Source organism: Larus michahellis, chromosome 1, assembly GCF_964199755.1.
Source record: "Larus michahellis chromosome 1, bLarMic1.1, whole genome shotgun sequence".
NCBI classification, from domain to species: domain Eukaryota; kingdom Metazoa; phylum Chordata; class Aves; order Charadriiformes; family Laridae; genus Larus; species Larus michahellis.
Window position 1 is genome coordinate 195,504,332 of NC_133896.1, and position 12,011 is coordinate 195,516,342.

A 12,011-nucleotide genomic window follows, 5' to 3' on the forward strand; every position below is an offset into this window, starting at 1 on the left:
TGTGCCTATTCCTTAACACATGCAACTTAGTTTTCCTACACAGCTGTGCTGCTGGTGGTCTAGATCATTAAAGGACCTAGATGTCCTGTTGCAGGCACATGTCAATACAGGCTAACATAGAAACTGAATTAGACATACTGCCCTTAGTACAGCAAAGGGGAACAGAGTTGTGGCACTGCTGCAGAATATGTTAAATATAAGGCATCTTTGCCTGGGACCTGGTATTTTACACAGTGTTGTGATTTGTTATCCACACCAAGGCAGAGATGCCCAGGCCACATCATATTTTCTCTCTCGTAAGAGCTTAAGAACTCTGGCTTTCCTAGATGTAAATGGAGAGTTTGAGGAAACACAAGCCTTTGATGTGTGTGGGGAGATGTAATGCATTTAGGCAGAATATTTTAATTATGTGAATTACAACAGGGCAGCCTGCTCTTTTTCTTTTTTGCATGCTGAGTCATTTCCACTTGGACTCTGCAAACACAGACCCATGCACTGAGTGTTTAAGTATTTGGAATAAACTATTAATGCTGTGCTCTAGCTTTGGCAAGCCTTAAGGAGAAAAAAGAAATCACCCCTTTTTCTTCTTTGTTTCCCTGCGTTTGTTAGTGCCTCCTTTGGAAGAGACTGGAGCTGATTGAACGTCCCAGTTTGAGACACACAGTGCCAAGGGCCAGTATGCTGAAACTATCTCACCCCGTTCCCAGGGACTGACTTCTGAAATGTCTCTGAGGCTTTCAGTTGCCATCCAGTCTCATTTGTGTACAAAATACGGAGAGATGAGTCAGAGTAATTTCTTGCCCTTTATGAAGAAAACCTGATACCTTGTGCATAGTTGTGGTATTTCCATACACAGTTTACATACTTGCCACCAACCTAGTTTTATTTTTCTTTTGAGTCTTTTGATTTTTTTTCATACGGTACTTGTTCTGCTGAAGTCTGTAACTAAATGAGGTGTTTATTCAGCATCTGTGCCTTCTAAATATTTACTAATGAAGATCTTTTTAAGAACTTTTTCCCTCAGCCTGTTCACTAGGCAACGTAACTTTTTCCACTTCTTTGATCCCGAAGCCCCCCTTATTTTTAATTATTCTTCCCTTGGCAGCTGAAGGAAAATGTGGCAATATATACCAAGCCCTTCCCCACCCCTCCAGTTAACAAAGATACCAGTTGTAGATCAAAGAATCCATCAGAACAAACTGCTTCCTATGCAATAAGCCCTCTGTCTCTGGAATAAGCAAGTTTATCTTCATTGTGCATTCCGATAAGATGTTATTATAGCAGTGACTTTAATTACATTTCTCATTATTACATTAGTGTGCAGTAACATAGAGTTTCACTGAATCTAAATGTGTTAGTTTGTAGAATATGGTGCCTTTAAGTCTTGTGATGGAGGGAAGTAAAACTTCAGATGCCACAAAACAACAAAAAAAAGGGTTCATTTTACACTCAGTTGGGCAGATGTCGCTGCAGAGGAATGAGGAAATTTTTCTGGAATATGGACTGGAAGGTGGAAAAAGATGAAGAGACGTCATAAAAAGGCAACAGTATATGTACCCCTGTACACCCCTGTAATGCAAATGTGCAAGATTCTAGAAAATAAGTAGCTGCTTTATGACTTAAGGAATAAATAATTCTTTGTCCGAAGTGATATACCTAGAGGTGTATTTTAGTGGCACATCTTTAAATATTGATCTATTTTCCTCCATAGGAAAACACCTTCTTCTCCCCTTTTTCTTTTTTTTTATGGTAAGACTAGAAGCTGTAAGACTTCTGAGAGCTGTAAGATGTGCTATCTCAAAGTATTTCATCTTTGGTATTGAGTGGGTTAAAAATGTTTGTAGGTATAAAAATATTCTTTAAGATTTGTACTTTTTGGATGTCTAACAAATAGTCACTGAACTGATACTCAGTAAAACAGATTTTCATGTAACTCAGCTTCTCTGATAGCTTGATTAAATGTGAGGCCTGCTATTTGGTGCCAGGTGATTCCCAGGGGAGCGAATTTATCACAAGTTTAGTCTTGCAACCCTTACTCAATAACTGCTTGATCTATAACTTATTGAATATGGTGGTGGTTCCCATGAACTGCAGTCAACCTTAAATCAGGGCATAAATTACCAAATGCACCTCCCTTTGAAAGGCACAGACCTCCAAAGAGACCATTGCTACTGGTCCTACGGAGTAGTAATAACTTCATGATCTCCAAGACAACTGCTATTAACATATTTGCAAGGAGTGGATTGGAGTGCAACAGTTTTCTTCTTGGAACCCCTAGGCAAAATATTCCGTCGGTCCCCAACTTGTTTTAAAGCAAACAGATGGTAAAATGATGCATTGCTTGACCCCTATTGCTTGAAGCAACTGTAAGTTTATGAGGCTCTTTTTACTTCTGCCAGATAGTGAAAATACAGATAAATCTGATCCATATAAATCAAGTTTTTAATTAAAATACAGTGGGTTTCCTAATACAAATGGCATTTTCCCTTCTACTCGCTGCATCCTGCTTTAATGCCAACACTGAACAAATAAGATGTGCTTATCAGTACAACGTTCTTGTCTGTCAAATATCACTGAGGTTTTTTTACCTCTCATTATATTTTGAGTTTTAAATAGTCTAGTTTATAAAGATGTCTTTTCTTCCCCCCAGAATGCGTATATACTGTCTTTGTTTAAACCATGGGAGCATTTTAAAATAAAACATTATTATGAAGATGTTTGCCATCAACATTAATTGTGAACATCTTTTCATGTTTTCATCTGGAGAGGGAAGTCCGAGGACACCAGTTAGTGAAGAGAGTTTCAAATGAGATTCCAAGATGAGCTTTCTCAGAAAGTGAAACACATCTTTACAGTTTTGAGACATTTGTTAATGAAGTAGTAAGTCCATGAAAAAAAACCCAAAAAATCTTAACTGGCCTGTTGTTGTGACTGTTATTTTCCCCTTTGTACAGCAAGAATACGAAGAAACCACATAAGCATGTGAGGATCCAAATAACCATACCTTCTAAATAAACACAACACGCAAGGGTTTTTTAGGGATCGCTGATGCACTATGGCTGGTTTATGAAGATAAAACATGATGAGAACTATTAAGAAGTTCACAGGCAACTAAGGTAATGATTCCATATGCCCATCCCTTAACATCATGAAGACAAAAATCTATAAAGACTAGATGATCTCCGAAGGTCCCTTCCAACCCCTGCAATTCTGTGATTCTGTTTCTGTTTTGCACCAAACTCCTGTGTAAGCTGAGTTTCAAATGGAAAAAGGCCCACAAGAACTGAAATTAGCACATTAATACTTAATACTTCCAAAACATGCTGATCTTCTTCATACCTCTTCTTTGTTGATAACATGACCATGTGAAAAACCTCTCTGTAGACTCGCTTTTAAATGTACTTTCAGGAAGGGTCAGGAGGGATATCCTGTCAGGTCAATAATTTCTTGTGAAAAGTTCTGCTCACTAAGGATGGCTTCCCTAGCCCCCAAAATTCAACATCTAACATGAAAGGAATATGTGTTAGACTCAGTCTTGATTGGTAGAGAAATCTATCACTAAATTAAAGAGATTGCTTAAGTGCAAGGTATCATGACTTGATTGCATGTGTTGTGTGACCAAAAGATAGTTTGGACAACTATAATGTTCTTGGTAATTTAAAAAAAAAAAAAACAAACAATAAAGCAATCCAGTCTCACAAAGCTGAAAACAGTTAAAAGCTAAATCAGCTGAAAAGAAAGAAAATAAATAGAAAAGGGAATAAAAATTAGGAAGTGCTCAAAACATTCTAGGAGATGCTTTAAAAACCACAATCCAACTGAGAACGGAGGCTATTCTGGTTAACAGAGAACAGACGGACTCAGAAGGGGTATGAATGCAAATATATTCTATAAAACACGGGAGACAAAAAAGAAGTAGAGATTTTAGAAAAAAAAAAACACAATGGAAACAAAAGGGGGAGAAATACACAGCTAGCAGAATTAACAGTAAGAAAGGAGTTAAGCACCCCAGAAATTTAAGTCATTCAAACAATTATTTGTATCAGTACTAGGTGGAAATGATGGAATTGTGAATAATAAAGCAAAGACTTCAAAAAGTATCTGGGAAAAAAAAAGTTAAACGATACTGCAACGCGTACTGCAAGGTAGTAATATTTTTTCTTTTTTAACAGTAACTGAAGATGATGTTAAAAAGCAAATCTTAGCTTAAGATATTTTGAAATCATCACCTTGCTCTCAAGAATTTTACATGTGAACACTGAGAAGTTTTCTGACCAACACACACGGTTTCAACAGATTTTGGAAGGCTAGGAACATTAAAGTGGAAGACAGCTAATAATATGCCTGCATTTTTAGAGATATATGGAATAACTGTTGTAAGTAGAGGTCTTTCAGAGCTGAAACCAATTCCAGGTAAAACGGTGGAACAGTTTACACAGGTCATAGTCACCAAAGAATTAAGGGAGGACAATGTAAGTACCACCGGTCAACAAAAATATCTGGTGAAATTAAAACTGAATTAAAAGTAAAGGAAATGGGTTTGATATTACAGACTTTCAGAGGTATTCAGCCTCACGCTACCTGACATTTTAATTAGGAAATTAATGTAAGCTGTATTGAATTTGTATTATTCTAAATCGATTAAAAACTGACTAATTCCTAGGTCTGAAAATGTCACCATAAATGGGGAAAATTTTATCAATTTGATGGGTTTTTAATGGGGGCTCAAAGAGATAATTTCTTGACCTTACAGTATTTAACTATATTTTTAACAATGACACAGAACAAACTATGAAGTTGTTACTGAGAACTTTGCAAATGATGTAAATTATGGCATGGTTGAAAAGGGGAGAGAAAAAAATCAAGGGGATGATGTAGTTAGATTGTCAATAGGGCAAGTGAGGACTTCCAGGTCACTCCATCCTTCCCCACTTCCAAGGGAGGACCAGCTGTTCTGACAGATTTTTGCCTAATCTGCTCTTCAGGGGGAGAAATTCCCCCCCATCCGTAGGGAAGTTATTCCAGTACTTACTTGTAAGCCTGGTGCAAGAAAACACCGCATGTTTCTGCACACTCTAAAGTAAGGTGACATGCAGGAGTGAAGAACGTTTGCAGGCAGAGGTATGAGAAGGTGGGGAGTTTAACCTGAAATCTAAAGAGATCTTGGGCTTCACCTCAACAAGAGTCAAAATTATTAAAATGCTAATGTGATCTCTGTAGGTTGAGATACAGATATAATAAGCAAGGCTAACAAAGTTGGCTGAGCTCCATGTATGTCCCCTGATGTCTGGTAGAGCCGGAGAACCCTGAGTTCTTGATGTCCACAATTCAAAAACATGTTGAGAATTTGGAAAGGGTTCAAAGGAAAGCCCACCACCTCCCAACATGATTTAATCCTTAATGACTTAAGGGCCATTCTGAAGTGTGTGAAGGAAAAGGTAGCATAAGCACAGACTATAAAGGAACAGATATGTAGTAATAATGAGCTTTTAGCCTCGTGTGTAAACATACAAGACCAAATTACTAGAAGCTGAAGGTAGAGAAATTCAGAGCAGAGAAAGCCATTTTCTTTACAGCAAGGATAAGCCTAACCATGGAACAGCTTAGCAAGGCTTGTAATGGATTTCCCATCACTAAAGATTTCAAAATCTATGTTTTTCCCAACGATTTGCTCTAGTCCAACCATAGCTATTGGCTTTGATGCCAAAGTTCAGGGAAATCCTGGGACCTCTGGGTATGTGTGAAGTCAGAGGACAGTGGTTCATTCTTACTGTTTATGAATCCTTACATACTGTTTCTTTTCCATACTGTTTCTTTTCATCCAAGCAAGTCTTCAACAACAAGAAAACTGTTCAGGCTAGTAAGATGAAGAGTGGACTCAGATGAAATGGCTGACAGTTCAGCTGATTCTTCCCAATGTTAGGTGTGAAGTTCAGAAGGTGAAGTGAAGGCAGGGGATTACAGCGGTTCTTGAACCAGCGCCAGATGAGACTGAGGCACATAAATATTTCAGCCGGGTCAAGCAAACAGCAAGGAAGTGATTTCTTATTACACATTTCAGACAGCGCTGGCTAAAAAGAATGGAAACAGAATCCTTCTAGGGTTTACCTTCTAAGGTTTACTAAGTCATCAACACTGTTGTGCAAAAGGAACAACAAATGCAGAAGTAAGTTGTCTCTATCCTCTTCCTCCACACAGTCTCATAATTTTGAGGAGAAAGCAATAGACTCTGTCAATGGGAAGATCTTGTACTTCAAACTAATCTCAGATAGGCTGGGGTCAATCCATATCTCTTGGAATACAAAGACATCCCAACAGTCATGCTGTTCCGAGCATCTCAGTGTCTCATTCTCTGCAGCAGAGAACAAACTCAGCACAAACAACAGGACAAGTAGCTGGATGTCAGTGCATTAAAGCCTTTGGTGGATTAAAGTCAGGTCTTTGTATGGGGATCAAACAAAAGTAAAAAACCAAGGCAGTCTATGGAGGTTTTGATATAATAAGATGATGACAAATTTCAGTGGAATTACTTAAAATTTATGTTCCCGTAGCTCAGAGCAGAATTTGCCCCCAAAATCTTTAATCACAAATAATATGACTTCATTCTCATGCAGCTGCTTCAGCAGGTACTTACAGACACACAATAACAAAAATCTTTAGCTCAACTACAGTGCTGGGTAGAAAATTATCCTTTCCAATTCTAAAAACTGTAGTAACCTGGCCAGTTCAAATGTTTTCCTGAGTCTTCTTTGGTTGGTAATAGAAAGCTACCGAGAATGTTTTAAGTTCATTTGCCCATGTCACAGTGTGCTCGTTCACTTCTTGACACCTCTTTCGACTCGGGATGAAAAATGCCATGCAGCTAAATGATAAATTGTAGATCTCACAGGTCGTCTGACCCAAAAAGGACAGAATCCACACTCTGGTGGCAGTACATGAAGTTTCTCAGCCTGCTCACTGCTGTGTCTCCCAGTATTTCTGAACTATTGCTTTACAGTCTTCTCAGGTGCTCCTTGCTATGTGTCCACACTACTGCCAGTTCCCTTTTTTCCTTCTCTCCTAAAAGGAGAAGGGCATGCCTAAAGGGCATGCATCTTCAAACCTGCCTGCCTACCTCCTTCTTCTGCCTCTCTGAATTTATAGCTTCACTTTCAGAGTCCGAAGCAAAGAGTAGTGAGATGAGCAATTCCAGTGCCTTTGCCATGAGGGAACAGAGAACCCAGCTGCCCAGCACAGTCTCTGCAATGCCGCATTCACCAACACGTTGCACAAGATGGCAGCTGCTTTCTCCACCTGTTTTTCTTCTGAGAACAAGCATCTTAAGACACAAACATGCAGAAAATTGATGTGAGGAGCATGAAACGTGTTTCCATGGAGCAAATGTTTTATCCTGCTTGTGCTGGAAAAGATGTGTGATAGAAGACTCCCTGATGGTTTGAATGCTTATTGTTAAACCTGATAGAGATGTGTCCAAACTGTCCAGACCTTAGGGTATTGAGATACCTAAACTGCTTGTGAATAAGAGTCAGGGTAAACTGAGCAAGCTCCAAGCTTCTACAAAGCTTCTTGCATAAGCAACATCAAACTCGGCCAAACCTGAGGGTGAGGGGTGAGGAAGGGAAGGGGAGCACAAGGTGTGGAGCTAGGCATCCTGGCAGGGCTTGGGCTCGTCGTTCGTGCACCCACCGAGGGCGTGGGATGGTGATTGCTGCTGCTCGAATAGCCAGCTTCTCCTTCTCGGCAACGCTGCCCTGCACAGCTGACTCCACCCTGCCATACAGCAACAGCCCGCGCTTTCCAGGGCTCTGGCACAGGCAAAGCGGGCAGCGGAACCACAGCTACACTGCCGTTCCCAAGAATCTGCTGCCAGAGGCAAGTGCCTGCTGTTGTCTTTGCTGAGAGAAAGCCCATGAGGAAAATGTAACTCGCACAGTAAATCAGCGATACTGCGGCTAGAAGTCTTCTGGTGCCTGCACCAGCACACTTGGAGCCATGTGAGGTGTCTCCATCGCGCAGCGTGTGACACTGCTGGTGTAACAGCGATTTCTTGCTCAGGGGTGGACAGTGCCAGTACTTCACTGGAGCCCGGGAGCAGCACATACAGAGTCGGTATATTTACAGCTCTTGGGAACTTGCAGTCCCTTCCAAGTGGAAAATTCATGTTATTCTATGTGTTTTACACATTTTGGGTGCTAAAAGAAATTAGAACCCTCCCTTCCCTTTTACAGATGCATCCAGTCTTTACTATTTTCTACATATCCTTTTACAGAGCTATCCAGCACAAAAAGACAAAATACAGACAAAAAAGAAAAAAAAGGAGAATATGCTCAGATCAGGTTTTGGTTTATGAGTAAAGAAGGATGGTCCGTGTTTTTTTGGGATGGGATTTGAGAGGGAAAGTTACACCGCGTGCAGGCTCAGGGCGGGTGTTTGCACTTGGAAGGGGCAGGATGGGAAATGAGGCACTCGAGAGGGATAATGGCAAATGAGAAATGGAATTAGCAGAGCCCAGGCGGTGGAGGGGAGTGACAGGTGATGAGTCACGCCGGCAGGAGGAGGGGAGAGCGGGGCCTTATGGCCAGGGCACAGGCTTTGAAAGCCAGGTGGAGGAGGATTTGGGCTCAGGGATGGGTCCGAAAGTGTGCATGGAGAGAGGGGAAAGGAGAGGTGGGGTGTACGAGCCCTGCTCCCGAGAAGATACATAGGTTTAACAGATCACAGGTAACACCAGCATATATTCAGCCGTTGTAATAAAACAGCTATGCGCACATGCCACATGATCTGAAATACAAATCTACGCAAAAAAATGTTCCCTGCTTTATGATCTGTCCTATATCAAACTCTGGTAATATATACATACCCATGTGACCTCTTTTAGCTAGACTTTTTCAAAATGGTGCAGTCAAAATTTAAATATGAAAAATTAAAATACAAACACAATTCAGTCATTTCACAAATTGTTTATGCCTATTTAACTTGAAGCTACTATCAAAGTAAAGATTTAGGATCTGACAGATAAACCCGGGCAGTGGCTCTGCCGCTGTCCCCCACTGGTTGGGATCGCTCCAGTGGCACAACTGGCATTTTAATTCACCCTGCCAATGAAGATGGGCTGGAGCCGGCAAGAGGAACAGGAGGTTTCAACACCTGAAAGAGATGCAGCGAGAACCAACAGAACTTGGGTGCGGGAGCCCTCAGGTTGATGACCCAGAGCCATGCCTCTCTCAGTTACACACCGCACCGCAGCTGAGCCGCCCCAACTGTCCGCACGTAGAGCATTTGCCAGCGTGGTGTCTTAAGTGCGTTAAGTTAAAAATAAACAGCATTATGGATACGAAATCTCAAGTCATGCTGAGTTACAATGTGTGATTGGCACTTTGTAAATGTTTACAGTGATTTATAAATAACAGCATCTCTTCTGCCACTCATCTGTCAAGAAGTCTCCTGTAGGAGAAGGGAGACAGCAGTGGGGAAGCCGCTGGTATTTTAAGACTTTTCGGGCCAAAGGGGGAAACAGAGGTATTCGGGGCATTACGTTGTATCTCCCTCACCCACACATGCCTCGATAAATTTGCGCTGTGGAGCTGTAATTCCATTGTGGCTTTCTGATGTCTACTCAAACAACATTAGCTTTTCTGTCATGTTTTACAATGGAAAAAAATTTGGCGAAAATGTCAGCAGGATGGTATCTTTAATCATATTTATTGATTGACCTCAAAAGGCTCAGTGCAATTTAACTAGAACCCCTCAATGCAAACAGGGTCAGGTTCAGCTGGTGCCTATTCCTAGCGCTGCCTACAGCCCCACTTTCACAAATGCCTTGTATTTCTAGTGTCCTTGAAGCCACTTGACTTCCCTGATGTTTCTCTTTCAGCCCCTCCTTATTACAGCTAATACGATGTGCTACCTAGTTAGAAATGGTTAGTAATAGGCAATATGAGGGTTGAATAGGTAATATTTAGAGCAGAAAACACATCTGCTCACCAGTAATGGCTGCAGTTTCCTGTTCTCTGACCAGTCCCATGAACTGATGGGATCATTCAAAACTTCTGTGCAGGTGTTACTAATCCTATTTACAAATTTTTATTTTTCTTTTTGCATTGCAGTTAACAGCCAAATGGAGGTCCTATGAGCCCGGCTCACGAAATCACAAGGAAGATTTTCAGGACAGCGAATTCGAGATGCTGACTCCGCAATGGGTGGGAGCCCAGCAGCTGGCAGCCGTGGCCTCAAACACGGGTGCAAATCTGGGGCAATGGGGATTTCTGTGGGACACCCCAGGCGGTCACAGCCCCTGTGAGGGGTCCGGGTGGAGAAGCTGAGGGGAGAGCTGGTGGCCTCCGTGCAGCCCTGCGTAGGAGGGAGGCACAGCCTGACCCCCAAATCCCTCTGCTATTGCCCGGCTGCCCCAGAGGGGCATCTCCCCAACCTCTCCCCACAGCTGGAGTTTGTCCCCCGTGTCCAACAGCCGGGTCAGCATCCCCCGGGGTTGTTCAGGATGGAGGTGAAGTCGCCTCGCTTGGCCACTGTGGCCACCCTCGGGTGCTCGGAGGCTTGTGTGAGGGGCCACGGGGGAAGGGGTGGCTGTGGAAGCACCGGCCTAAGGCTCTGCCCCGGGGGGTCGCACACAAAAGCCCCTCGCCGGGGCCCGGCCTGTGCCTCCAGCCCCGCCTCGGGCCCTGGGCCGGGACCAGGGTCGCCCCCTCAGCGGGGAGCCGCGCGGCGGGGAAATGGCGGCGCCGGCGGCGGCCGCCCTCCCGCGGGGCGCCGGGCCGGGGGCGAGTGTGGGACGGGGTGGGGGGGCTGCGTGGAGGGTGGCTCCTGCGCGGGTGGGTGCGCGTGCCGCGGGGCGAGCCCTGTGAGGGGGGCGGCCGCGGTTGTGAGGGGGGATGAACTCAGCGCCTGTGGCGGGGTGCGCCCGGCGATGGAGGGGGGGGTGCGGCGTGCGGCGGGGTGCACGGCGTGTGTGGGTGCTGGGGGCGCCCCGCGTCCCTGTGTCCGCGTGTGTGAGCGCGGGGCGGCGCGGCGGGGAAGGGAGCGGGGCGGGGGGGGGGGGGGGGGGATAAGGGGGGGGCGCAGGGGCGGGCCAGCGGCAGCGGCGCTGCTGGCCGCGGTCCAGCCCGGCGCACTAATACAGGCTGGCGGCTCCCGCCTGACTGACGCCGGCCGGGGCTGCTGTTGCTGCTGCTGCTGCTGCTGCCGCCGCCGCCGCCGCCGCTGCCGCTGCCGCTGCGCCCTGGCCCCGCCGCCGCCACCACCACCGCCGCCGCGCAGCTGCAGCCCCGCTCCCGCCCGCGGCGCGCCGAGACCCCCCAACCCGCGCCCGGTGGCAGGTAAGAGTCGGGGCTCCCGGGAAGGGGGAGGTGGTGGTGGTGGTGATGGTGGTGGGGGGTGGACGGGACAGGGGGGCAAGCCCCAAACTTGCCGGCGGTGCTTCTGGGCATCCTTCCCCGTGCCGGCCGGCGGCGGGAGGCGGAATCCCCCCGGGCCGGTGTGTCCGGGGCTGGCGGCCCCGTCCCCGCTGCTGTGCCCGGGCGGTGCGAGGGAGGGGGCAGCGGTCGGGGCCGGGGCAGCGGCCGGGGGAGACACACCGACGCCAGGGCTGGGAGGGAAAGGAGGAGCGCGGAGGAGGGAAAAAAGAAAAAAAAAAAAAAGGGGGTTTTATGGATGGCTAAACGCTGACAAGTCTTCCCGCTAGTAGGATTTCTTTCCTTGTCCTTTAAGTAGGAGAAAAAAAAAAAACAAACAACCCCAAAACCCCCCTACCAACACCCTCCCCCGCCCCCCCCCCCCCCCCCCCCGAGAGGTTTGGAAATACTTTTCCTTTCAGAGGTTATTTTCTGTTCAAGAAATCCCGCTCCTGGACACACTCCCGAGCAAAACGGAGCCGAATGGCTGGGATTTGGGTTTGTATTCCAGATAGAAACTCTTTTTTTTTTTTTTGTCTCCGAAGTTAAAACGTTACTTGTTAGCAAGTAACCAACATTTCCAAACACAATAGCCCTCGATAT

General features: G+C 45.2%; 1 protein-coding gene across 2 annotated transcripts in view; it reads left to right on the forward strand.

Moving 5' to 3' along the window:
• Positions 1-11,112: 11,112 nt before the first annotated feature.
• Positions 11,113-12,011, forward strand: part of SMAD9 (SMAD family member 9) — a 39,368-nt gene continuing 38,469 nt past the window's right edge. The window contains exon 1 of one of the 2 annotated variants that reach the window (XM_074567407.1): positions 11,113-11,333. The gene's annotated coding sequence lies outside the window, so the exon portion shown is untranslated. The remainder of the gene's footprint in view (positions 11,334-12,011) is intronic. The other variant, XM_074567415.1, reaches the window with a different exon arrangement.